The following is a 27,562-nucleotide window of genomic DNA, read 5'->3' on the forward strand; positions in this document are numbered from 1 at the left end:
ATAGGCCCCATCAGAGCTTTATCATCTTCTTTTTATGTAGATGGAACCCAAAACTCCTTTTTGCTTTGGTTGAGGGCGATTCTGGTGCACACCCAACACCATGCGAATCGAAAGAAGCCCAATCAAATCTTATTCATCGTGTAGAAACGCACATAGAAGCGAAAAGAGGGTGTTTTGATATTTTGGTCATTACATACACTTTGCGAATTCTGTGTCAATGAGCATTTACATCAAAGAAAACGACTTGAAATAAACAAAATCTAAGATTCTTCTTTCTATGTAGATGGAACCCAAAACAACCTGTTTTGCTTTGTTTTGGCATTACACTTTGCTTTGCTATTTGTGGGTGAATGAACACTGAAACAACCAACAACACCATGCGAATTGAAAGAAGCCCAATCAAAGCTTATTCGTCTTCTTTCGATGCATATGGAAGCAAAAAGACGCTGTTTTGTTATTTTGGTCTAATTACATAAACTTTGCTATTTCTGGGTCAATGTGCATTTCCACCAAAGAACACGACTTGAAATAAGCGAAAGCCAAGATTCTTTTTCCTATGTAGTTGGAACCCAAAACAACCTGTTTTGGCTTATTACATTTCCCGTTGCTGTTTGGGGGTGAATGAACGATGGAAGAAAAATCAAACGTTATTTGTCCTCTTTCTATGGAGATAGAACCAAAACACCTTTGCTTGAATTGGGCTGATACCAAACATTTCACGCTGCGATTTCTGGGTTAATGTACATTCTAACCCCCAAAACAACAATTGGAAATAAGCCCCATCAGAGCTTTATCATCTTCTTTTTATGCAGATGGAACCCAAAAAGCCTTTTTGATTTGGTTAGGGGTGAATGGTGCACACCCAAAAAAAACCATGCGAATTTAAATAAGGCCAATCTAAGCTTATTTGTCTCCTTTCTACGCATATGGAAGCAAAAAGACGCTGTTTTGTTATTGTGGTCTCATTACATCCACTTTGCGATTTCTAAGTCAACGTTCCATTTACAACAAAGAACACGACTTGAAATAAGCGACATCCAAGATTCGTCTTTCTATGTAGATGGAACCCAAAACAAACTGTTTTGCTTTGTTATGGCATTTTACACCGCGTTGCTATTTGTGGGTGAATGAACACGGAAAACAATCCAAGCTTATTCGTCCTCTTTGTATTGAGATGGAAAAAAAACACCTGTGCTTGAATTGGGCTGATAACAAACCTTTGCTATTTCTGGGTGAATGTGCATTCTAACCCCAAAAACAACAATTGGAAATAAGCCCCATCAGAGCTTTATCATCTTCTTTTTATGTAGATGGAACCCAAAACTCCTTTTTGCTTTGGTTGAGGGCGATTCTGGTGCACACTCAACAACACCATGCGAATTGAAAGAAGCCCTATCAAAGCTTTCTTTCTTCTTTCTACGCATATGTAAGCAAAAAGACGCTGTTTTGTTATTTTGGTCTAATAACATAAACTTTGCGATTTCTGGGTCAATGTGCATTTTCACCAAAGAACACGACTTGAAATAAGAGAAAGCCAAGATTCTTCTTTCTATGTAGATGGAACCCAAAACAACCTGTTTTGCTTTGTTATGGCATTTTCCACTTCGTGTTGCTATTTGTGGGTGAATGAACACGGAAAACAATCCAACATTATTCGTCCTCTTTGTATTGAGATGGAAAAAAAAAACACCTGTGCTTGAATTGGGCTGATAACAAACATTTGCTATTTCTGGGTGAATGTGCATTCTAACCCCAAAAACAACAATTGGAAATAGGCCCCATCAGAGCTTTATCATCTTCTTTTTATGTAGATGGAACCCAAAACTCCTTTTTGCTTTGGTTGAGGGCGATTCTGGTGCACACCCAACACCATGCGAATCGAAAGAAGCCCAATCAAATCTTATTCATCGTGTAGAAACGCACATAGAAGCGAAAAGAGGGTGTTTTGATATTTTGGTCATTACATACACTTTGCGAATTCTGTGTCAATGAGCATTTACATCAAAGAAAACGACTTGAAATAAACAAAATCTAAGATTCTTCTTTCTATGTAGATGGAACCCAAAACAACCTGTTTTGCTTTGTTTTGGCATTACACTTTGCTTTGCTATTTGTGGGTGAATGAACACTGAAACAACCAACAACACCATGCGAATTGAAAGAAGCCCAATCAAAGCTTATTCGTCTTCTTTCGATGCATATGGAAGCAAAAAGACGCTGTTTTGTTATTTTGGTCTAATTACATAAACTTTGCTATTTCTGGGTCAATGTGCATTTCCACCAAAGAACACGACTTGAAATAAGCGAAAGCCAAGATTCTTTTTCCTATGTAGTTGGAACCCAAAACAACCTGTTTTGGCTTATTACATTTCCCGTTGCTGTTTGGGGGTGAATGAACGATGGAAGAAAAATCAAACGTTATTTGTCCTCTTTCTATGGAGATAGAACCAAAACACCTTTGCTTGAATTGGGCTGATACCAAACATTTCACGCTGCGATTTCTGGGTTAATGTACATTCTAACCCCCAAAACAACAATTGGAAATAAGCCCCATCAGAGCTTTATCATCTTCTTTTTATGCAGATGGAACCCAAAAAGCCTTTTTGATTTGGTTAGGGGTGAATGGTGCACACCCAAAAAAAACCATGCGAATTTAAATAAGGCCAATCTAAGCTTATTTGTCTCGTTTCTACGCATATGGAAGCAAAAAGACGCTGTTTTGTTATTGTGGTCTCATTACATCCACTTTGCGATTTCTAAGTCAACGTTCCATTTACAACAAAGAAAACGACTTGAAATAAGCGACATCCAAGATTCGTCTTTCTATGTAGATGGAACCCAAAACAAACTGTTTTGCTTTGTTATGGCATTTTACACCGCGTTGCTATTTGTGGGTGAATGAACACGGAAAACAATCCAAGCTTATTCGTCCTCTTTGTATTGAGATGGAAGAAAAACACCTGTGCTTGAATTGGGCTGATAACAAACCTTTGCTATTTCTGGGTGAATGTGCATTCTAACCCCAAAAACAACAATTGGAAATAAGCCCCATCAGAGCTTTATCATCTTCTTTTTATGTAGATGGAACCCAAAACTCCTTTTTGCTTTGGTTGAGGGCGATTCTGGTGCACACCCAACACCATGCGAATCGAAAGAAGCCCAATCAAATCTTATTCATCGTGTAGAAACGCACATAGAAGCGAAAAGAGGGTGTTTTGATATTTTGGTCATTACATACACTTTGCGAATTCTGTGTCAATGAGCATTTACATCAAAGAAAACGACTTGAAATAAACAAAATCTAAGATTCTTCTTTCTATGTAGATGGAACCCAAAACAACCTGTTTTGCTTTGTTTTGGCATTACACTTTGCTTTGCTATTTGTGGGTGAATGAACACTGAAACAACCAACAACACCATGCGAATTGAAAGAAGCCCAATCAAAGCTTATTCGTCTTCTTTCGATGCATATGGAAGCAAAAAGACGCTGTTTTGTTATTTTGGTCTAATTACATAAACTTTGCTATTTCTGGGTCAATGTGCATTTCCACCAAAGAACACGACTTGAAATAAGCGAAAGCCAAGATTCTTTTTCCTATGTAGTTGGAACCCAAAACAACCTGTTTTGGCTTATTACATTTCCCGTTGCTGTTTGGGGGTGAATGAACGATGGAAGAAAAATCAAACGTTATTTGTCCTCTTTCTATGGAGATAGAACCAAAACACCTTTGCTTGAATTGGGCTGATACCAAACATTTCACGCTGCGATTTCTGGGTTAATGTACATTCTAACCCCCAAAACAACAATTGGAAATAAGCCCCATCAGAGCTTTATCATCTTCTTTTTATGCAGATGGAACCCAAAAAGCCTTTTTGATTTGGTTAGGGGTGAATGGTGCACACCCAAAAAAAACCATGCGAATTTAAATAAGGCCAATCTAAGCTTATTTGTCTCCTTTCTACGCATATGGAAGCAAAAAGACGCTGTTTTGTTATTGTGGTCTCATTACATCCACTTTGCGATTTCTAAGTCAACGTTCCATTTACAACAAAGAAAACGACTTGAAATAAGCGACATCCAAGATTCGTCTTTCTATGTAGATGGAACCCAAAACAAACTGTTTTGCTTTGTTATGGCATTTTACACCGCGTTGCTATTTGTGGGTGAATGAACACGGAAAACAATCCAAGCTTATTCGTCCTCTTTGTATTGAGATGGAAAAAAAACACCTGTGCTTGAATTGGGCTGATAACAAACCTTTGCTATTTCTGGGTGAATGTGCATTCTAACCCCAAAAACAACAATTGGAAATAAGCCCCATCAGAGCTTTATCATCTTCTTTTTATGTAGATGGAACCCAAAACTCCTTTTTGCTTTGGTTGAGGGCGATTCTGGTGCACACTCAACAACACCATGCGAATTGAAAGAAGCCCTATCAAAGCTTTCTTTCTTCTTTCTACGCATATGTAAGCAAAAAGACCCTGTTTTGTTATTTTGGTCTAATAACATAAACTTTGCGATTTCTGGGTCAATGTGCATTTTCACCAAAGAACACGACTTGAAATAAGAGAAAGCCAAGATTCTTCTTTCTATGTAGATGGAACCCAAAACAACCTGTTTTGCTTTGTTATGGCATTTTCCACTTCGTGTTGCTATTTGTGGGTGAATGAACACGGAAAACAATCCAAGATTATTCGTCCTCTTTGTATTGAGATGGAAAAAAAAAACACCTGTGCTTGAATTGGGCTGATAACAAACATTTGCTATTTCTGGGTGAATGTGCATTCTAACCCCAAAAACAACAATTGGAAATAAGCCCCATCAGAGCTTTATCATCTTCTTTTTATGTAGATGGAACCCAAAACTCCTTTTTGCTTTGGTTGAGGGCGATTCTGGTGCACACCCAACACCATGCGAATCGAAAGAAGCCCAATCAAATCTTATTCATCGTGTAGAAACACACATAGAAGCGAAAAGAGGGTGTTTTGATATTTTGGTCATTACATACACTTTGCGAATTCTGTGTCAATGAGCATTTACATCAAAGAAAACGACTTGAAATAAACAAAATCTAAGATTCTTCTTTCTATGTAGATGGAACCCAAAACAACCTGTTTTGCTTTGTTTTGGCATTACACTTTGCTTTGCTATTTGTGGGTGAATGAACACTGAAACAACCAACAACACCATGCGAATTGAAAGAAGCCCAATCAAAGCTTATTCGTCTTCTTTCGATGCATATGGAAGCAAAAAGACGCTGTTTTGTTATTTTGGTCTAATTACATAAACTTTGCTATTTCTGGGTCAATGTGCATTTCCACCAAAGAACACGACTTGAAATAAGCGAAAGCCAAGATTCTTTTTCCTATGTAGTTGGAACCCAAAACAACCTGTTTTGGCTTATTACATTTCCCGTTGCTGTTTGGGGGTGAATGAACGATGGAAGAAAAATCAAACGTTATTTGTCCTCTTTCTATGGAGATAGAACCAAAACACCTTTGCTTGAATTGGGCTGATACCAAACATTTCACGCTGCGATTTCTGGGTTAATGTACATTCTAACCCCCAAAACAACAATTGGAAATAAGCCCCATCAGAGCTTTATCATCTTCTTTTTATGCAGATGGAACCCAAAAAGCCTTTTTGATTTGGTTAGGGGTGAATGGTGCACACCCAAAAAAAACCATGCGAATTTAAATAAGGCCAATCTAAGCTTATTTGTCTCCTTTCTACGCATATGGAAGCAAAAAGACGCTGTTTTGTTATTGTGGTCTCATTACATCCACTTTGCGATTTCTAAGTCAACGTTCCATTTTCACCAAAGAACACGACTTGAAATAAGCGACATCCAAGATTCGTCTTTCTATGTAGATGGAACCCAAAACAAACTGTTTTGCTTTGTTATGGCATTTTACACCGCGTTGCTATTTGTGGGTGAATGAACACGGAAAACAATCCAAGCTTATTCGTCCTCTTTGTATTGAGATGGAAAAAAAACACCTGTGCTTGAATTGGGCTGATAACAAACCTTTGCTATTTCTGGGTGAATGTGCATTCTAACCCCAAAAACAACAATTGGAAATAAGCCCCATCAGAGCTTTATCATCTTCTTTTTATGTAGATGGAACCCAAAACTCCTTTTTGCTTTGGTTGAGGGCGATTCTGGTGCACACTCAACAACACCATGCGAATTGAAAGAAGCCCTATCAAAGCTTTCTTTCTTCTTTCTACGCATATGTAAGCAAAAAGACGCTGTTTTGTTATTTTGGTCTAATAACATAAACTTTGCGATTTCTGGGTCAATGTGCATTTTCACCAAAGAACACGACTTGAAATAAGAGAAAGCCAAGATTCTTCTTTCTATGTAGATGGAACCCAAAACAACCTGTTTTGCTTTGTTATGGCATTTTCCACTTCGTGTTGCTATTTGTGGGTGAATGAACACGGAAAACAATCCAAGATTATTCGTCCTCTTTGTATTGAGATGGAAAAAAAAAACACCTGTGCTTGAATTGGGCTGATAACAAACATTTGCTATTTCTGGGTGAATGTGCATTCTAACCCCAAAAACAACAATTGGAAATAGGCCCCATCAGAGCTTTATCATCTTCTTTTTATGTAGATGGAACCCAAAACTCCTTTTTGCTTTGGTTGAGGGCGATTCTGGTGCACACCCAACACCATGCGAATCGAAAGAAGCCCAATCAAATCTTATTCATCGTGTAGAAACGCACATAGAAGCGAAAAGAGGGTGTTTTGATATTTTGGTCATTACATACACTTTGCGAATTCTGTGTCAATGAGCATTTACATCAAAGAAAACGACTTGAAATAAACAAAATCTAAGATTCTTCTTTCTATGTAGATGGAACCCAAAACAACCTGTTTTGCTTTGTTTTGGCATTACACTTTGCTTTGCTATTTGTGGGTGAATGAACACTGAAACAACCAACAACACCATGCGAATTGAAAGAAGCCCAATCAAAGCTTATTCGTCTTCTTTCGATGCATATGGAAGCAAAAAGACGCTGTTTTGTTATTTTGGTCTAATTACATAAACTTTGCTATTTCTGGGTCAATGTGCATTTCCACCAAAGAACACGACTTGAAATAAGCGAAAGCCAAGATTCTTTTTCCTATGTAGTTGGAACCCAAAACAACCTGTTTTGGCTTATTACATTTCCCGTTGCTGTTTGGGGGTGAATGAACGATGGAAGAAAAATCAAACGTTATTTGTCCTCTTTCTATGGAGATAGAACCAAAACACCTTTGCTTGAATTGGGCTGATACCAAACATTTCACGCTGCGATTTCTGGGTTAATGTACATTCTAACCCCCAAAACAACAATTGGAAATAAGCCCCATCAGAGCTTTATCATCTTCTTTTTATGCAGATGGAACCCAAAAAGCCTTTTTGATTTGGTTAGGGGTGAATGGTGCACACCCAAAAAAAACCATGCGAATTTAAATAAGGCCAATCTAAGCTTATTTGTCTCCTTTCTACGCATATGGAAGCAAAAAGACGCTGTTTTGTTATTGTGGTCTCATTACATCCACTTTGCGATTTCTAAGTCAACGTTCCATTTACAACAAAGAACACGACTTGAAATAAGCGACATCCAAGATTCGTCTTTCTATGTAGATGGAACCCAAAACAAACTGTTTTGCTTTGTTATGGCATTTTACACCGCGTTGCTATTTGTGGGTGAATGAACACGGAAAACAATCCAAGCTTATTCGTCCTCTTTGTATTGAGATGGAAAAAAAACACCTGTGCTTGAATTGGGCTGATAACAAACCTTTGCTATTTCTGGGTGAATGTGCATTCTAACCCCAAAAACAACAATTGGAAATAAGCCCCATCAGAGCTTTATCATCTTCTTTTTATGTAGATGGAACCCAAAACTCCTTTTTGCTTTGGTTGAGGGCGATTCTGGTGCACACTCAACAACACCATGCGAATTGAAAGAAGCCCTATCAAAGCTTTCTTTCTTCTTTCTACGCATATGTAAGCAAAAAGACGCTGTTTTGTTATTTTGGTCTAATAACATAAACTTTGCGATTTCTGGGTCAATGTGCATTTTCACCAAAGAACACGACTTGAAATAAGAGAAAGCCAAGATTCTTCTTTCTATGTAGATGGAACCCAAAACAACCTGTTTTGCTTTGTTATGGCATTTTCCACTTCGTGTTGCTATTTGTGGGTGAATGAACACGGAAAACAATCCAAGATTATTCGTCCTCTTTGTATTGAGATGGAAAAAAAAAACACCTGTGCTTGAATTGGGCTGATAACAAACATTTGCTATTTCTGGGTGAATGTGCATTCTAACCCCAAAAACAACAATTGGAAATAGGCCCCATCAGAGCTTTATCATCTTCTTTTTATGTAGATGGAACCCAAAACTCCTTTTTGCTTTGGTTGAGGGCGATTCTGGTGCACACCCAACACCATGCGAATCGAAAGAAGCCCAATCAAATCTTATTCATCGTGTAGAAACGCACATAGAAGCGAAAAGAGGGTGTTTTGATATTTTGGTCATTACATACACTTTGCGAATTCTGTGTCAATGAGCATTTACATCAAAGAAAACGACTTGAAATAAACAAAATCTAAGATTCTTCTTTCTATGTAGATGGAACCCAAAACAACCTGTTTTGCTTTGTTTTGGCATTACACTTTGCTTTGCTATTTGTGGGTGAATGAACACTGAAACAACCAACAACACCATGCGAATTGAAAGAAGCCCAATCAAAGCTTATTCGTCTTCTTTCGATGCATATGGAAGCAAAAAGACGCTGTTTTGTTATTTTGGTCTAATTACATAAACTTTGCTATTTCTGGGTCAATGTGCATTTCCACCAAAGAACACGACTTGAAATAAGCGAAAGCCAAGATTCTTTTTCCTATGTAGTTGGAACCCAAAACAACCTGTTTTGGCTTATTACATTTCCCGTTGCTGTTTGGGGGTGAATGAACGATGGAAGAAAAATCAAACGTTATTTGTCCTCTTTCTATGGAGATAGAACCAAAACACCTTTGCTTGAATTGGGCTGATACCAAACATTTCACGCTGCGATTTCTGGGTTAATGTACATTCTAACCCCCAAAACAACAATTGGAAATAAGCCCCATCAGAGCTTTATCATCTTCTTTTTATGCAGATGGAACCCAAAAAGCCTTTTTGATTTGGTTAGGGGTGAATGGTGCACACCCAAAAAAAACCATGCGAATTTAAATAAGGCCAATCTAAGCTTATTTGTCTCCTTTCTACGCATATGGAAGCAAAAAGACGCTGTTTTGTTATTGTGGTCTCATTACATCCACTTTGCGATTTCTAAGTCAACGTTCCATTTTCACCAAAGAACACGACTTGAAATAAGCGACATCCAAGATTCGTCTTTCTATGTAGATGGAACCCAAAACAAACTGTTTTGCTTTGTTATGGCATTTTACACCGCGTTGCTATTTGTGGGTGAATGAACACGGAAAACAATCCAAGCTTATTCGTCCTCTTTGTATTGAGATGGAAAAAAAACACCTGTGCTTGAATTGGGCTGATAACAAACCTTTGCTATTTCTGGGTGAATGTGCATTCTAACCCCAAAAACAACAATTGGAAATAAGCCCCATCAGAGCTTTATCATCTTCTTTTTATGTCGATGGAACCCAAAACTCCTTTTTGCTTTGGTTGAGGGCGATTCTGGTGCACACTCAACAACACCATGCCAATTGAAAGAAGCCCTATCAAAGCTTTCTTTCTTCTTTCTACGCATATGTAAGCAAAAAGACCCTGTTTTGTTATTTTGGTCTAATAACATAAACTTTGCGATTTCTGGGTCAATGTGCATTTTCACCAAAGAACACGACTTGAAATAAGAGAAAGCCAAGATTCTTCTTTCTATGTAGATGGAACCCAAAACAACCTGTTTTGCTTTGTTATGGCATTTTCCACTTCGTGTTGCTATTTGTGGGTGAATGAACACGGAAAACAATCCAAGATTATTCGTCCTCTTTGTATTGAGATGGAAAAAAAAAACACCTGTGCTTGAATTGGGCTGATAACAAACATTTGCTATTTCTGGGTGAATGTGCATTCTAACCCCAAAAACAACAATTGGAAATAAGCCCCATCAGAGCTTTATCATCTTCTTTTTATGTAGATGGAACCCAAAACTCCTTTTTGCTTTGGTTGAGGGCGATTCTGGTGCACACCCAACACCATGCGAATCGAAAGAAGCCCAATCAAATCTTATTCATCGTGTAGAAACGCACATAGAAGCGAAAAGAGGGTGTTTTGATATTTTGGTCTCATTACATACACTTTGCGAATTCTGTGTCAATGAGCATTTACATCAAAGAAAACGACTTGAAATAAACAAAATCTAAGATTCTTCTTTCTATGTAGATGGAACCCAAAACAACCTGTTTTGCTTTGTTTTGGCATTACACTTTGCTTTGCTATTTGTGGGTGAATGAACACTGAAACAACCAACAACACCATGCGAATTGAAAGAAGCCCAATCAAAGCTTATTCGTCTTCTTTCGATGCATATGGAAGCAAAAAGACGCTGTTTTGTTATTTTGGTCTAATTACATAAACTTTGCTATTTCTGGGTCAATGTGCATTTCCACCAAAGAACACGACTTGAAATAAGCGAAAGCCAAGATTCTTTTTCCTATGTAGTTGGAACCCAAAACAACCTGTTTTGGCTTATTACATTTCCCGTTGCTGTTTGGGGGTGAATGAACGATGGAAGAAAAATCAAACGTTATTTGTCCTCTTTCTATGGAGATAGAACCAAAACACCTTTGCTTGAATTGGGCTGATACCAAACATTTCACGCTGCGATTTCTGGGTTAATGTACATTCTAACCCCCAAAACAACAATTGGAAATAAGCCCCATCAGAGCTTTATCATCTTCTTTTTATGCAGATGGAACCCAAAAAGCCTTTTTGATTTGGTTAGGGGTGAATGGTGCACACCCAAAAAAAACCATGCGAATTTAAATAAGGCCAATCTAAGCTTATTTGTCTCCTTTCTACGCATATGGAAGCAAAAAGACGCTGTTTTGTTATTGTGGTCTCATTACATCCACTTTGCGATTTCTAAGTCAACGTTCCATTTACAACAAAGAAAACGACTTGAAATAAGCGACATCCAAGATTCGTCTTTCTATGTAGATGGAACCCAAAACAAACTGTTTTGCTTTGTTATGGCATTTTACACCGCGTTGCTATTTGTGGGTGAATGAACACGGAAAACAATCCAAGCTTATTCGTCCTCTTTGTATTGAGATGGAAGAAAAACACCTGTGCTTGAATTGGGCTGATAACAAACCTTTGCTATTTCTGGGTGAATGTGCATTCTAACCCCAAAAACAACAATTGGAAATAAGCCCCATCAGAGCTTTATCATCTTCTTTTTATGTAGATGGAACCCAAAACTCCTTTTTGCTTTGGTTGAGGGCGATTCTGGTGCACACCCAACACCATGCGAATCGAAAGAAGCCCAATCAAATCTTATTCATCGTGTAGAAACGCACATAGAAGCGAAAAGAGGGTGTTTTGATATTTTGGTCATTACATACACTTTGCGAATTCTGTGTCAATGAGCATTTACATCAAAGAAAACGACTTGAAATAAACAAAATCTAAGATTCTTCTTTCTATGTAGATGGAACCCAAAACAACCTGTTTTGCTTTGTTTTGGCATTACACTTTGCTTTGCTATTTGTGGGTGAATGAACACTGAAACAACCAACAACACCATGCGAATTGAAAGAAGCCCAATCAAAGCTTATTCGTCTTCTTTCGATGCATATGGAAGCAAAAAGACGCTGTTTTGTTATTTTGGTCTAATTACATAAACTTTGCTATTTCTGGGTCAATGTGCATTTCCACCAAAGAACACGACTTGAAATAAGCGAAAGCCAAGATTCTTTTTCCTATGTAGTTGGAACCCAAAACAACCTGTTTTGGCTTATTACATTTCCCGTTGCTGTTTGGGGGTGAATGAACGATGGAAGAAAAATCAAACGTTATTTGTCCTCTTTCTATGGAGATAGAACCAAAACACCTTTGCTTGAATTGGGCTGATACCAAACATTTCACGCTGCGATTTCTGGGTTAATGTACATTCTAACCCCCAAAACAACAATTGGAAATAAGCCCCATCAGAGCTTTATCATCTTCTTTTTATGCAGATGGAACCCAAAAAGCCTTTTTGATTTGGTTAGGGGTGAATGGTGCACACCCAAAAAAAACCATGCGAATTTAAATAAGGCCAATCTAAGCTTATTTGTCTCCTTTCTACGCATATGGAAGCAAAAAGACGCTGTTTTGTTATTGTGGTCTCATTACATCCACTTTGCGATTTCTAAGTCAACGTTCCATTTACAACAAAGAAAACGACTTGAAATAAGCGACATCCAAGATTCGTCTTTCTATGTAGATGGAACCCAAAACAAACTGTTTTGCTTTGTTATGGCATTTTACACCGCGTTGCTATTTGTGGGTGAATGAACACGGAAAACAATCCAAGCTTATTCGTCCTCTTTGTATTGAGATGGAAAAAAAACACCTGTGCTTGAATTGGGCTGATAACAAACCTTTGCTATTTCTGGGTGAATGTGCATTCTAACCCCAAAAACAACAATTGGAAATAAGCCCCATCAGAGCTTTATCATCTTCTTTTTATGTAGATGGAACCCAAAACTCCTTTTTGCTTTGGTTGAGGGCGATTCTGGTGCACACTCAACAACACCATGCGAATTGAAAGAAGCCCTATCAAAGCTTTCTTTCTTCTTTCTACGCATATGTAAGCAAAAAGACCCTGTTTTGTTATTTTGGTCTAATAACATAAACTTTGCGATTTCTGGGTCAATGTGCATTTTCACCAAAGAACACGACTTGAAATAAGAGAAAGCCAAGATTCTTCTTTCTATGTAGATGGAACCCAAAACAACCTGTTTTGCTTTGTTATGGCATTTTCCACTTCGTGTTGCTATTTGTGGGTGAATGAACACGGAAAACAATCCAAGATTATTCGTCCTCTTTGTATTGAGATGGAAAAAAAAAACACCTGTGCTTGAATTGGGCTGATAACAAACATTTGCTATTTCTGGGTGAATGTGCATTCTAACCCCAAAAACAACAATTGGAAATAGGCCCCATCAGAGCTTTATCATCTTCTTTTTATGTAGATGGAACCCAAAACTCCTTTTTGCTTTGGTTGAGGGCGATTCTGGTGCACACCCAACACCATGCGAATCGAAAGAAGCCCAATCAAATCTTATTCATCGTGTAGAAACGCACATAGAAGCGAAAAGAGGGTGTTTTGATATTTTGGTCATTACATACACTTTGCGAATTCTGTGTCAATGAGCATTTACATCAAAGAAAACGACTTGAAATAAACAAAATCTAAGATTCTTCTTTCTATGTAGATGGAACCCAAAACAACCTGTTTTGCTTTGTTTTGGCATTACACTTTGCTTTGCTATTTGTGGGTGAATGAACACTGAAACAACCAACAACACCATGCGAATTGAAAGAAGCCCAATCAAAGCTTATTCTTCTTTCGATGCATATGGAAGCAAAAAGACGCTGTTTTGTTATTTTGGTCTAATTACATAAACTTTGCTATTTCTGGGTCAATGTGCATTTCCACCAAAGAACACGACTTGAAATAAGCGAAAGCCAAGATTCTTTTTCCTATGTAGTTGGAACCCAAAACAACCTGTTTTGGCTTATTACATTTCCCGTTGCTGTTTGGGGGTGAATGAACGATGGAAGAAAAATCAAACGTTATTTGTCCTCTTTCTATGGAGATAGAACCAAAACACCTTTGCTTGAATTGGGCTGATACCAAACATTTCACGCTGCGATTTCTGGGTTAATGTACATTCTAACCCCCAAAACAACAATTGGAAATAAGCCCCATCAGAGCTTTATCATCTTCTTTTTATGCAGATGGAACCCAAAAAGCCTTTTTGATTTGGTTAGGGGTGAATGGTGCACACCCAAAAAAAACCATGCGAATTTAAATAAGGCCAATCTAAGCTTATTTGTCTCCTTTCTACGCATATGGAAGCAAAAAGACGCTGTTTTGTTATTGTGGTCTCATTACATCCACTTTGCGATTTCTAAGTCAACGTTCCATTTTCACCAAAGAACACGACTTGAAATAAGCGACATCCAAGATTCGTCTTTCTATGTAGATGGAACCCAAAACAAACTGTTTTGCTTTGTTATGGCATTTTACACCGCGTTGCTATTTGTGGGTGAATGAACACGGAAAACAATCCAAGCTTATTCGTCCTCTTTGTATTGAGATGGAAAAAAAACACCTGTGCTTGAATTGGGCTGATAACAAACCTTTGCTATTTCTGGGTGAATGTGCATTCTAACCCCAAAAACAACAATTGGAAATAAGCCCCATCAGAGCTTTATCATCTTCTTTTTATGTAGATGGAACCCAAAACTCCTTTTTGCTTTGGTTGAGGGCGATTCTGGTGCACACTCAACAACACCATGCGAATTGAAAGAAGCCCTATCAAAGCTTTCTTTCTTCTTTCTACGCATATGTAAGCAAAAAGACCCTGTTTTGTTATTTTGGTCTAATAACATAAACTTTGCGATTTCTGGGTCAATGTGCATTTTCACCAAAGAACACGACTTGAAATAAGAGAAAGCCAAGATTCTTCTTTCTATGTAGATGGAACCCAAAACAACCTGTTTTGCTTTGTTATGGCATTTTCCACTTCATGTTGCTATTTGTGGGTGAATGAACACGGAAAACAATCCAAGATTATTCGTCCTCTTTGTATTGAGATGGAAAAAAAAAACACCTGTGCTTGAATTGGGCTGATAACAAACATTTGCTATTTCTGGGTGAATGTGCATTCTAACCCCAAAAACAACAATTGGAAATAAGCCCCATCAGAGCTTTATCATCTTCTTTTTATGTAGATGGAACCCAAAACTCCTTTTTGCTTTGGTTGAGGGCGATTCTGGTGCACACCCAACACCATGCGAATCGAAAGAAGCCCAATCAAATCTTATTCATCGTGTAGAAACACACATAGAAGCGAAAAGAGGGTGTTTTGATATTTTGGTCATTACATACACTTTGCGAATTCTGTGTCAATGAGCATTTACATCAAAGAAAACGACTTGAAATAAACAAAATCTAAGATTCTTCTTTCTATGTAGATGGAACCCAAAACAACCTGTTTTGCTTTGTTTTGGCATTACACTTTGCTTTGCTATTTGTGGGTGAATGAACACTGAAACAACCAACAACACCATGCGAATTGAAAGAAGCCCAATCAAAGCTTATTCGTCTTCTTTCGATGCATATGGAAGCAAAAAGACACTGTTTTGTTATTTTGGTCTAATTACATAAACTTTGCTATTTCTGGGTCAATGTGCATTTCCACCAAAGAACACGACTTGAAATAAGCGAAAGCCAAGATTCTTTTTCCTATGTAGTTGGAACCCAAAACAACCTGTTTTGGCTTATTACATTTCCCGTTGCTGTTTGGGGGTGAATGAACGATGGAAGAAAAATCAAACGTTATTTGTCCTCTTTCTATGGAGATAGAACCAAAACACCTTTGCTTGAATTGGGCTGATACCAAACATTTCACGCTGCGATTTCTGGGTTAATGTACATTCTAACCCCCAAAACAACAATTGGAAATAAGCCCCATCAGAGCTTTATCATCTTCTTTTTATGCAGATGGAACCCAAAAAGCCTTTTTGATTTGGTTAGGGGTGAATGGTGCACACCCAAAAAAAACCATGCGAATTTAAATAAGGCCAATCTAAGCTTATTTGTCTCCTTTCTACGCATATGGAAGCAAAAAGACGCTGTTTTGTTATTGTGGTCTCATTACATCCACTTTGCGATTTCTAAGTCAACGTTCCATTTACAACAAAGAACACGACTTGAAATAAGCGACATCCAAGATTCGTCTTTCTATGTAGATGGAACCCAAAACAAACTGTTTTGCTTTGTTATGGCATTTTACACCGCGTTGCTATTTGTGGGTGAATGAACACGGAAAACAATCCAAGCTTATTCGTCCTCTTTGTATTGAGATGGAAAAAAAACACCTGTGCTTGAATTGGGCTGATAACAAACCTTTGCTATTTCTGGGTGAATGTGCATTCTAACCCCAAAAACAACAATTGGAAATAAGCCCCATCAGAGCTTTATCATCTTCTTTTTATGTAGATGGAACCCAAAACTCCTTTTTGCTTTGGTTGAGGGCGATTCTGGTGCACACTCAACAACACCATGCGAATTGAAAGAAGCCCTATCAAAGCTTTCTTTCTTCTTTCTACGCATATGTAAGCAAAAAGACGCTTGTCAGAGCTGCCTCCAGGTCCCAGCTCACAGAGGACCAACGCTAGGCTGTAGTTATGTACAAAAGTCTTTATTGAGATTCAGTCTCCATTTCAAAGCCGCAGCGTGCAGCTCTACGTCCCGAGCTTAGACCGGCGAAGTCCTGTCTGAGTCTCCTCCCCCTCCACACCAGTTTAAGACTCTCGCTTTGCTCCACCTCTTCCTAAATTCCTTTCTCCTCTGGGCCCTCCTGCCCGCTAGGGTCTCATCCTTCCTCGACTCCTCTGACGCTGACCCTGACGATTCTTGCCCCTCCTTCCGGCGGGCTTTAGGACCTGGTTCCCTATCCGGGCTACCTTCTGTGCCGCTCGCCTGTACCTTTGAACTTGGCGCGCGCGCCCAGCCTGCAACTTTCCTCTTGACCGTTAACTCGCTCTCCGATGGAGGCGTGGTCCACCCTGACTCATCTTCTCTCGCTGGTGGTGCATATGTGGGCTCTGACACCTGGGACTCCTCCCCCCCACTTCGCTCTGGTGGGGAAGCTGGTCCTGATTTGCAACTGGTGCTCTGGGAGTCCCCGCTGGCCCCTTGCTTCTGGGGTGTCCCCCTTGGGTTGCCCCTTGCCCTGCCCATCGGCGCCCCCTTCTGTGAATCTTCCGATTCGCTGGAGAGGCTCATGGAATCTATCGGGCTGCTGTCATATTCTCCTACGCTGCCCTCGGATTGCTCCCCCTCGCTTTCCATCTCCTCTCCTCCCTGCGCTCCCGCTGAGTCCCTGACAACGCTGTTTTGTTATTTTGGTCTAATAACATAAACTTTGCGATTTCTGGGTCAATGTGCATTTTCACCAAAGAACACGACTTGAAATAAGAGAAAGCCAAGATTCTTCTTTCTATGTAGATGGAACCCAAAACAACCTGTTTTGCTTTGTTATGGCATTTTCCACTTCGTGTTGCTATTTGTGGGTGAATGAACACGGAAAACAATCCAAGATTATTCGTCCTCTTTGTATTGAGATGGAAAAAAAAAACACCTGTGCTTGAATTGGGCTGATAACAAACATTTGCTATTTCTGGGTGAATGTGCATTCTAACCCCAAAAACAACAATTGGAAATAAGCCCCATCAGAGCTTTATCATCTTCTTTTTATGTAGATGGAACCCAAAACTCCTTTTTGCTTTGGTTGAGGGCGATTCTGGTGCACACCCAACACCATGCGAATCGAAAGAAGCCCAATCAAATCTTATTCATCGTGTAGAAACGCACATAGAAGCGAAAAGAGGGTGTTTTGATATTTTGGTCATTACATACACTTTGCGAATTCTGTGTCAATGAGCATTTACATCAAAGAAAACGACTTGAAATAAACAAAATCTAAGATTCTTCTTTCTATGTAGATGGAACCCAAAACAACCTGTTTTGCTTTGTTTTGGCATTACACTTTGCTTTGCTATTTGTGGGTGAATGAACACTGAAACAACCAACAACACCATGCGAATTGAAAGAAGCCCAATCAAAGCTTATTCGTCTTCTTTCGATGCATATGGAAGCAAAAAGACGCTGTTTTGTTATTTTGGTCTAATTACATAAACTTTGCTATTTCTGGGTCAATGTGCATTTCCACCAAAGAACACGACTTGAAATAAGCGAAAGCCAAGATTCTTTTTCCTATGTAGTTGGAACCCAAAACAACCTGTTTTGGCTTATTACATTTCCCGTTGCTGTTTGGGGGTGAATGAACGATGGAAGAAAAATCAAACGTTATTTGTCCTCTTTCTATGGAGATAGAACCAAAACACCTTTGCTTGAATTGGGCTGATACCAAACATTTCACGCTGCGATTTCTGGGTTAATGTACATTCTAACCCCCAAAACAACAATTGGAAATAAGCCCCATCAGAGCTTTATCATCTTCTTTTTATGCAGATGGAACCCAAAAAGCCTTTTTGATTTGGTTAGGGGTGAATGGTGCACACCCAAAAAAAACCATGCGAATTTAAATAAGGCCAATCTAAGCTTATTTGTCTCCTTTCTACGCATATGGAAGCAAAAAGACGCTGTTTTGTTATTGTGGTCTCATTACATCCACTTTGCGATTTCTAAGTCAACGTTCCATTTTCACCAAAGAACACGACTTGAAATAAGCGACATCCAAGATTCGTCTTTCTATGTAGATGGAACCCAAAACAAACTGTTTTGCTTTGTTATGGCATTTTACACCGCGTTGCTATTTGTGGGTGAATGAACACGGAAAACAATCCAAGCTTATTCGTCCTCTTTGTATTGAGATGGAAAAAAAACACCTGTGCTTGAATTGGGCTGATAACAAACCTTTGCTATTTCTGGGTGAATGTGCATTCTAACCCCAAAAACAACAATTGGAAATAAGCCCCATCAGAGCTTTATCATCTTCTTTTTATGTAGATGGAACCCAAAACTCCTTTTTGCTTTGGTTGAGGGCGATTCTGGTGCACACTCAACAACACCATGCGAATTGAAAGAAGCCCTATCAAAGCTTTCTTTCTTCTTTCTACGCATATGTAAGCAAAAAGACGCTGTTTTGTTATTTTGGTCTAATAACATAAACTTTGCGATTTCTGGGTCAATGTGCATTTTCACCAAAGAACACGACTTGAAATAAGAGAAAGCCAAGATTCTTCTTTCTATGTAGATGGAACCCAAAACAACCTGTTTTGCTTTGTTATGGCATTTTCCACTTCGTGTTGCTATTTGTGGGTGAATGAACACGGAAAACAATCCAACATTATTCGTCCTCTTTGTATTGAGATGGAAAAAAAAAACACCTGTGCTTGAATTGGGCTGATAACAAACATTTGCTATTTCTGGGTGAATGTGCATTCTAACCCCAAAAACAACAATTGGAAATAGGCCCCATCAGAGCTTTATCATCTTCTTTTTATGTAGATGGAACCCAAAACTCCTTTTTGCTTTGGTTGAGGGCGATTCTGGTGCACACCCAACACCATGCGAATCGAAAGAAGCCCAATCAAATCTTATTCATCGTGTAGAAACGCACATAGAAGCGAAAAGAGGGTGTTTTGATATTTTGGTCATTACATACACTTTGCGAATTCTGTGTCAATGAGCATTTACATCAAAGAAAACGACTTGAAATAAACAAAATCTAAGATTCTTCTTTCTATGTAGATGGAACCCAAAACAACCTGTTTTGCTTTGTTTTGGCATTACACTTTGCTTTGCTATTTGTGGGTGAATGAACACTGAAACAACCAACAACACCATGCGAATTGAAAGAAGCCCAATCAAAGCTTATTCGTCTTCTTTCGATGCATATGGAAGCAAAAAGACACTGTTTTGTTATTTTGGTCTAATTACATAAACTTTGCTATTTCTGGGTCAATGTGCATTTCCACCAAAGAACACGACTTGAAATAAGCGAAAGCCAAGATTCTTTTTCCTATGTAGTTGGAACCCAAAACAACCTGTTTTGGCTTATTACATTTCCCGTTGCTGTTTGGGGGTGAATGAACGATGGAAGAAAAATCAAACGTTATTTGTCCTCTTTCTATGGAGATAGAACCAAAACACCTTTGCTTGAATTGGGCTGATACCAAACATTTCACGCTGCGATTTCTGGGTTAATGTACATTCTAACCCCCAAAACAACAATTGGAAATAAGCCCCATCAGAGCTTTATCATCTTCTTTTTATGCAGATGGAACCCAAAAAGCCTTTTTGATTTGGTTAGGGGTGAATGGTGCACACCCAAAAAAAACCATGCGAATTTAAATAAGGCCAATCTAAGCTTATTTGTCTCCTTTCTACGCATATGGAAGCAAAAAGACGCTGTTTTGTTATTGTGGTCTCATTACATCCACTTTGCGATTTCTAAGTCAACGTTCCATTTACAACAAAGAAAACGACTTGAAATAAGCGACATCCAAGATTCGTCTTTCTATGTAGATGGAACCCAAAACAAACTGTTTTGCTTTGTTATGGCATTTTACACCGCGTTGCTATTTGTGGGTGAATGAACACGGAAAACAATCCAAGCTTATTCGTCCTCTTTGTATTGAGATGGAAGAAAAACACCTGTGCTTGAATTGGGCTGATAACAAACCTTTGCTATTTCTGGGTGAATGTGCATTCTAACCCCAAAAACAACAATTGGAAATAAGCCCCATCAGAGCTTTATCATCTTCTTTTTATGTAGATGGAACCCAAAACTCCTTTTTGCTTTGGTTGAGGGCGATTCTGGTGCACACCCAACACCATGCGAATCGAAAGAAGCCCAATCAAATCTTATTCATCGTGTAGAAACGCACATAGAAGCGAAAAGAGGGTGTTTTGATATTTTGGTCATTACATACACTTTGCGAATTCTGTGTCAATGAGCATTTACATCAAAGAAAACGACTTGAAATAAACAAAATCTAAGATTCTTCTTTCTATGTAGATGGAACCCAAAACAACCTGTTTTGCTTTGTTTTGGCATTACACTTTGCTTTGCTATTTCTGGGTGAATGAACACTGAAACAACCAACAACACCATGCGAATTGAAAGAAGCCCAATCAAAGCTTATTCGTCTTCTTTCGATGCATATGGAAGCAAAAAGACGCTGTTTTGTTATTTTGGTCTAATTACATAAACTTTGCTATTTCTGGGTCAATGTGCATTTCCACCAAAGAACACGACTTGAAATAAGCGAAAGCCAAGATTCTTTTTCCTATGTAGTTGGAACCCAAAACAACCTGTTTTGGCTTATTACATTTCCCGTTGCTGTTTGGGGGTGAATGAACGATGGAAGAAAAATCAAACGTTATTTGTCCTCTTTCTATGGAGATAGAACCAAAACACCTTTGCTTGAATTGGGCTGATACCAAACATTTCACGCTGCGATTTCTGGGTTAATGTACATTCTAACCCCCAAAACAACAATTGGAAATAAGCCCCATCAGAGCTTTATCATCTTCTTTTTATGCAGATGGAACCCAAAAAGCCTTTTTGATTTGGTTAGGGGTGAATGGTGCACACCCAAAAAAAACCATGCGAATTTAAATAAGGCCAATCTAAGCTTATTTGTCTCCTTTCTACGCATATGGAAGCAAAAAGACGCTGTTTTGTTATTGTGGTCTCATTACATCCACTTTGCGATTTCTAAGTCAACGTTCCATTTACAACAAAGAACACGACTTGAAATAAGCGACATCCAAGATTCGTCTTTCTATGTAGATGGAACCCAAAACAAACTGTTTTGCTTTGTTATGGCATTTTACACCGCGTTGCTATTTGTGGGTGAATGAACACGGAAAACAATCCAAGCTTATTCGTCCTCTTTGTATTGAGATGGAAAAAAAACACCTGTGCTTGAATTGGGCTGATAACAAACCTTTGCTATTTCTGGGTGAATGTGCATTCTAACCCCAAAAACAACAATTGGAAATAAGCCCCATCAGAGCTTTATCATCTTCTTTTTATGTAGATGGAACCCAAAACTCCTTTTTGCTTTGGTTGAGGGCGATTCTGGTGCACACTCAACAACACCATGCGAATTGAAAGAAGCCCTATCAAAGCTTTCTTTCTTCTTTCTACGCATATGTAAGCAAAAAGACGCTGTTTTGTTATTTTGGTCTAATAACATAAACTTTGCGATTTCTGGGTCAATGTGCATTTTCACCAAAGAACACGACTTGAAATAAGAGAAAGCCAAGATTCTTCTTTCTATGTAGATGGAACCCAAAACAACCTGTTTTGCTTTGTTATGGCATTTTCCACTTCGTGTTGCTATTTGTGGGTGAATGAACACGGAAAACAATCCAACATTATTCGTCCTCTTTGTATTGAGATGGAAAAAAAAAACACCTGTGCTTGAATTGGGCTGATAACAAACATTTGCTATTTCTGGGTGAATGTGCATTCTAACCCCAAAAACAACAATTGGAAATAGGCCCCATCAGAGCTTTATCATCTTCTTTTTATGTAGATGGAACCCAAAACTCCTTTTTGCTTTGGTTGAGGGCGATTCTGGTGCACACCCAACACCATGCGAATCGAAAGAAGCCCAATCAAATCTTATTCATCGTGTAGAAACGCACATAGAAGCGAAAAGAGGGTGTTTTGATATTTTGGTCATTACATACACTTTGCGAATTCTGTGTCAATGAGCATTTACATCAAAGAAAACGACTTGAAATAAACAAAATCTAAGATTCTTCTTTCTATGTAGATGGAACCCAAAACAACCTGTTTTGCTTTGTTTTGGCATTACACTTTGCTTTGCTATTTGTGGGTGAATGAACACTGAAACAACCAACAACACCATGCGAATTGAAAGAAGCCCAATCAAAGCTTATTCGTCTTCTTTCGATGCATATGGAAGCAAAAAGACGCTGTTTTGTTATTTTGGTCTAATTACATAAACTTTGCTATTTCTGGGTCAATGTGCATTTCCACCAAAGAACACGACTTGAAATAAGCGAAAGCCAAGATTCTTTTTCCTATGTAGTTGGAACCCAAAACAACCTGTTTTGGCTTATTACATTTCCCGTTGCTGTTTGGGGGTGAATGAACGATGGAAGAAAAATCAAACGTTATTTGTCCTCTTTCTATGGAGATAGAACCAAAACACCTTTGCTTGAATTGGGCTGATACCAAACATTTCACGCTGCGATTTCTGGGTTAATGTACATTCTAACCCCCAAAACAACAATTGGAAATAAGCCCCATCAGAGCTTTATCATCTTCTTTTTATGCAGATGGAACCCAAAAAGCCTTTTTGATTTGGTTAGGGGTGAATGGTGCACACCCAAAAAAAACCATGCGAATTTAAATAAGGCCAATCTAAGCTTATTTGTCTCGTTTCTACGCATATGGAAGCAAAAAGACGCTGTTTTGTTATTGTGGTCTCATTACATCCACTTTGCGATTTCTAAGTCAACGTTCCATTTACAACAAAGAAAACGACTTGAAATAAGCGACATCCAAGATTCGTCTTTCTATGTAGATGGAACCCAAAACAAACTGTTTTGCTTTGTTATGGCATTTTACACCGCGTTGCTATTTGTGGGTGAATGAACACGGAAAACAATCCAAGCTTATTCGTCCTCTTTGTATTGAGATGGAAGAAAAACACCTGTGCTTGAATTGGGCTGATAACAAACCTTTGCTATTTCTGGGTGAATGTGCATTCTAACCCCAAAAACAACAATTGGAAATAAGCCCCATCAGAGCTTTATCATCTTCTTTTTATGTAGATGGAACCCAAAACTCCTTTTTGCTTTGGTTGAGGGCGATTCTGGTGCACACCCAACACCATGCGAATCGAAAGAAGCCCAATCAAATCTTATTCATCGTGTAGAAACGCACATAGAAGCGAAAAGAGGGTGTTTTGATATTTTGGTCATTACATACACTTTGCGAATTCTGTGTCAATGAGCATTTACATCAAAGAAAACGACTTGAAATAAACAAAATCTAAGATTCTTCTTTCTATGTAGATGGAACCCAAAACAACCTGTTTTGCTTTGTTTTGGCATTACACTTTGCTTTGCTATTTCTGGGTGAATGAACACTGAAACAACCAACAACACCATGCGAATTGAAAGAAGCCCAATCAAAGCTTATTCGTCTTCTTTCGATGCATATGGAAGCAAAAAGACGCTGTTTTGTTATTTTGGTCTAATTACATAAACTTTGCTATTTCTGGGTCAATGTGCATTTCCACCAAAGAACACGACTTGAAATAAGCGAAAGCCAAGATTCTTTTTCCTATGTAGTTGGAACCCAAAACAACCTGTTTTGGCTTATTACATTTCCCGTTGCTGTTTGGGGGTGAATGAACGATGGAAGAAAAATCAAACGTTATTTGTCCTCTTTCTATGGAGATAGAACCAAAACACCTTTGCTTGAATTGGGCTGATACCAAACATTTCACGCTGCGATTTCTGGGTTAATGTACATTCTAACCCCCAAAACAACAATTGGAAATAAGCCCCATCAGAGCTTTATCATCTTCTTTTTATGCAGATGGAACCCAAAAAGCCTTTTTGATTTGGTTAGGGGTGAATGGTGCACACCCAAAAAAAACCATGCGAATTTAAATAAGGCCAATCTAAGCTTATTTGTCTCCTTTCTACGCATATGGAAGCAAAAAGACGCTGTTTTGTTATTGTGGTCTCATTACATCCACTTTGCGATTTCTAAGTCAACGTTCCATTTACAACAAAGAAAACGACTTGAAATAAGCGACATCCAAGATTCGTCTTTCTATGTAGATGGAACCCAAAACAAACTGTTTTGCTTTGTTATGGCATTTTACACCGCGTTGCTATTTGTGGGTGAATGAACACGGAAAACAATCCAAGCTTATTCGTCCTCTTTGTATTGAGATGGAAAAAAAACACCTGTGCTTGAATTGGGCTGATAACAAACCTTTGCTATTTCTGGGTGAATGTGCATTCTAACCCCAAAAACAACAATTGGAAATAAGCCCCATCAGAGCTTTATCATCTTCTTTTTATGTAGATGGAACCCAAAACTCCTTTTTGCTTTGGTTGAGGGCGATTCTGGTGCACACTCAACAACACCATGCGAATTGAAAGAAGCCCTATCAAAGCTTTCTTTCTTCTTTCTACGCATATGTAAGCAAAAAGACCCTGTTTTGTTATTTTGGTCTAATAACATAAACTTTGCGATTTCTGGGTCAATGTGCATTTTCACCAAAGAACACGACTTGAAATAAGAGAAAGCCAAGATTCTTCTTTCTATGTAGATGGAACCCAAAACAACCTGTTTTGCTTTGTTATGGCATTTTCCACTTCGTGTTGCTATTTGTGGGTGAATGAACACGGAAAACAATCCAAGATTATTCGTCCTCTTTGTATTGAGATGGAAAAAAAAAACACCTGTGCTTGAATTGGGCTGATAACAAACATTTGCTATTTCTGGGTGAATGTGCATTCTAACCCCAAAAACAACAATTGGAAATAGGCCCCATCAGAGCTTTATCATCTTCTTTTTATGTAGATGGAACCCAAAACTCCTTTTTGCTTTGGTTGAGGGCGATTCTGGTGCACACCCAACACCATGCGAATCGAAAGAAGCCCAATCAAATCTTATTCATCGTGTAGAAACGCACATAGAAGCGAAAAGAGGGTGTTTTGATATTTTGGTCATTACATACACTTTGCGAATTCTGTGTCAATGAGCATTTACATCAAAGAAAACGACTTGAAATAAACAAAATCTAAGATTCTTCTTTCTATGTAGATGGAACCCAAAACAACCTGTTTTGCTTTGTTTTGGCATTACACTTTGCTTTGCTATTTGTGGGTGAATGAACACTGAAACAACCAACAACACCATGCGAATTGAAAGAAGCCCAATCAAAGCTTATTCGTCTTCTTTCGATGCATATGGAAGCAAAAAGACGCTGTTTTGTTATTTTGGTCTAATTACATAAACTTTGCTATTTCTGGGTCAATGTGCATTTCCACCAAAGAACACGACTTGAAATAAGCGAAAGCCAAGATTCTTTTTCCTATGTAGTTGGAACCCAAAACAACCTGTTTTGGCTTATTACATTTCCCGTTGCTGTTTGGGGGTGAATGAACGATGGAAGAAAAATCAAACGTTATTTGTCCTCTTTCTATGGAGATAGAACCAAAACACCTTTGCTTGAATTGGGCTGATACCAAACATTTCACGCTGCGATTTCTGGGTTAATGTACATTCTAACCCCCAAAACAACAATTGGAAATAAGCCCCATCAGAGCTTTATCATCTTCTTTTTATGCAGATGGAACCCAAAAAGCCTTTTTGATTTGGTTAGGGGTGAATGGTGCACACCCAAAAAAAACCATGCGAATTTAAATAAGGCCAATCTAAGCTTATTTGTCTCGTTTCTACGCATATGGAAGCAAAAAGACGCTGTTTTGTTATTGTGGTCTCATTACATCCACTTTGCGATTTCTAAGTCAACGTTCCATTTACAACAAAGAAAACGACTTGAAATAAGCGACATCCAAGATTCGTCTTTCTATGTAGATGGAACCCAAAACAAACTGTTTTGCTTTGTTATGGCATTTTACACCGCGTTGCTATTTGTGGGTGAATGAACACGGAAAACAATCCAAGCTTATTCGTCCTCTTTGTATTGAGATGGAAGAAAAACACCTGTGCTTGAATTGGGCTGATAACAAACCTTTGCTATTTCTGGGTGAATGTGCATTCTAACCCCAAAAACAACAATTGGAAATAAGCCCCATCAGAGCTTTATCATCTTCTTTTTATGTAGATGGAACCCAAAACTCCTTTTTGCTTTGGTTGAGGGCGATTCTGGTGCACACCCAACACCATGCGAATCGAAAGAAGCCCAATCAAATCTTATTCATCGTGTAGAAACGCACATAGAAGCGAAAAGAGGGTGTTTTGATATTTTGGTCATTACATACACTTTGCGAATTCTGTGTCAATGAGCATTTACATCAAAGAAAACGACTTGAAATAAACAAAATCTAAGATTCTTCTTTCTATGTAGATGGAACCCAAAACAACCTGTTTTGCTTTGTTTTGGCATTACACTTTGCTTTGCTATTTCTGGGTGAATGAACACTGAAACAACCAACAACACCATGCGAATTGAAAGAAGCCCAATCAAAGCTTATTCGTCTTCTTTCGATGCATATGGAAGCAAAAAGACGCTGTTTTGTTATTTTGGTCTAATTACATAAACTTTGCTATTTCTGGGTCAATGTGCATTTCCACCAAAGAACACGACTTGAAATAAGCGAAAGCCAAGATTCTTTTTCCTATGTAGTTGGAACCCAAAACAACCTGTTTTGGCTTATTACATTTCCCGTTGCTGTTTGGGGGTGAATGAACGATGGAAGAAAAATCAAACGTTATTTGTCCTCTTTCTATGGAGATAGAACCAAAACACCTTTGCTTGAATTGGGCTGATACCAAACATTTCACGCTGCGATTTCTGGGTTAATGTACATTCTAACCCCCAAAACAACAATTGGAAATAAGCCCCATCAGAGCTTTATCATCTTCTTTTTATGCAGATGGAACCCAAAAAGCCTTTTTGATTTGGTTAGGGGTGAATGGTGCACACCCAAAAAAAACCATGCGAATTTAAATAAGGCCAATCTAAGCTTATTTGTCTCCTTTCTACGCATATGGAAGCAAAAAGACGCTGTTTTGTTATTGTGGTCTCATTA

This window comes from Podarcis cretensis (genome assembly GCF_951804945.1).
Source record: "Podarcis cretensis genome assembly, chromosome: 16".
NCBI classification, from domain to species: Eukaryota; Metazoa; Chordata; class Lepidosauria; order Squamata; family Lacertidae; genus Podarcis; species Podarcis cretensis.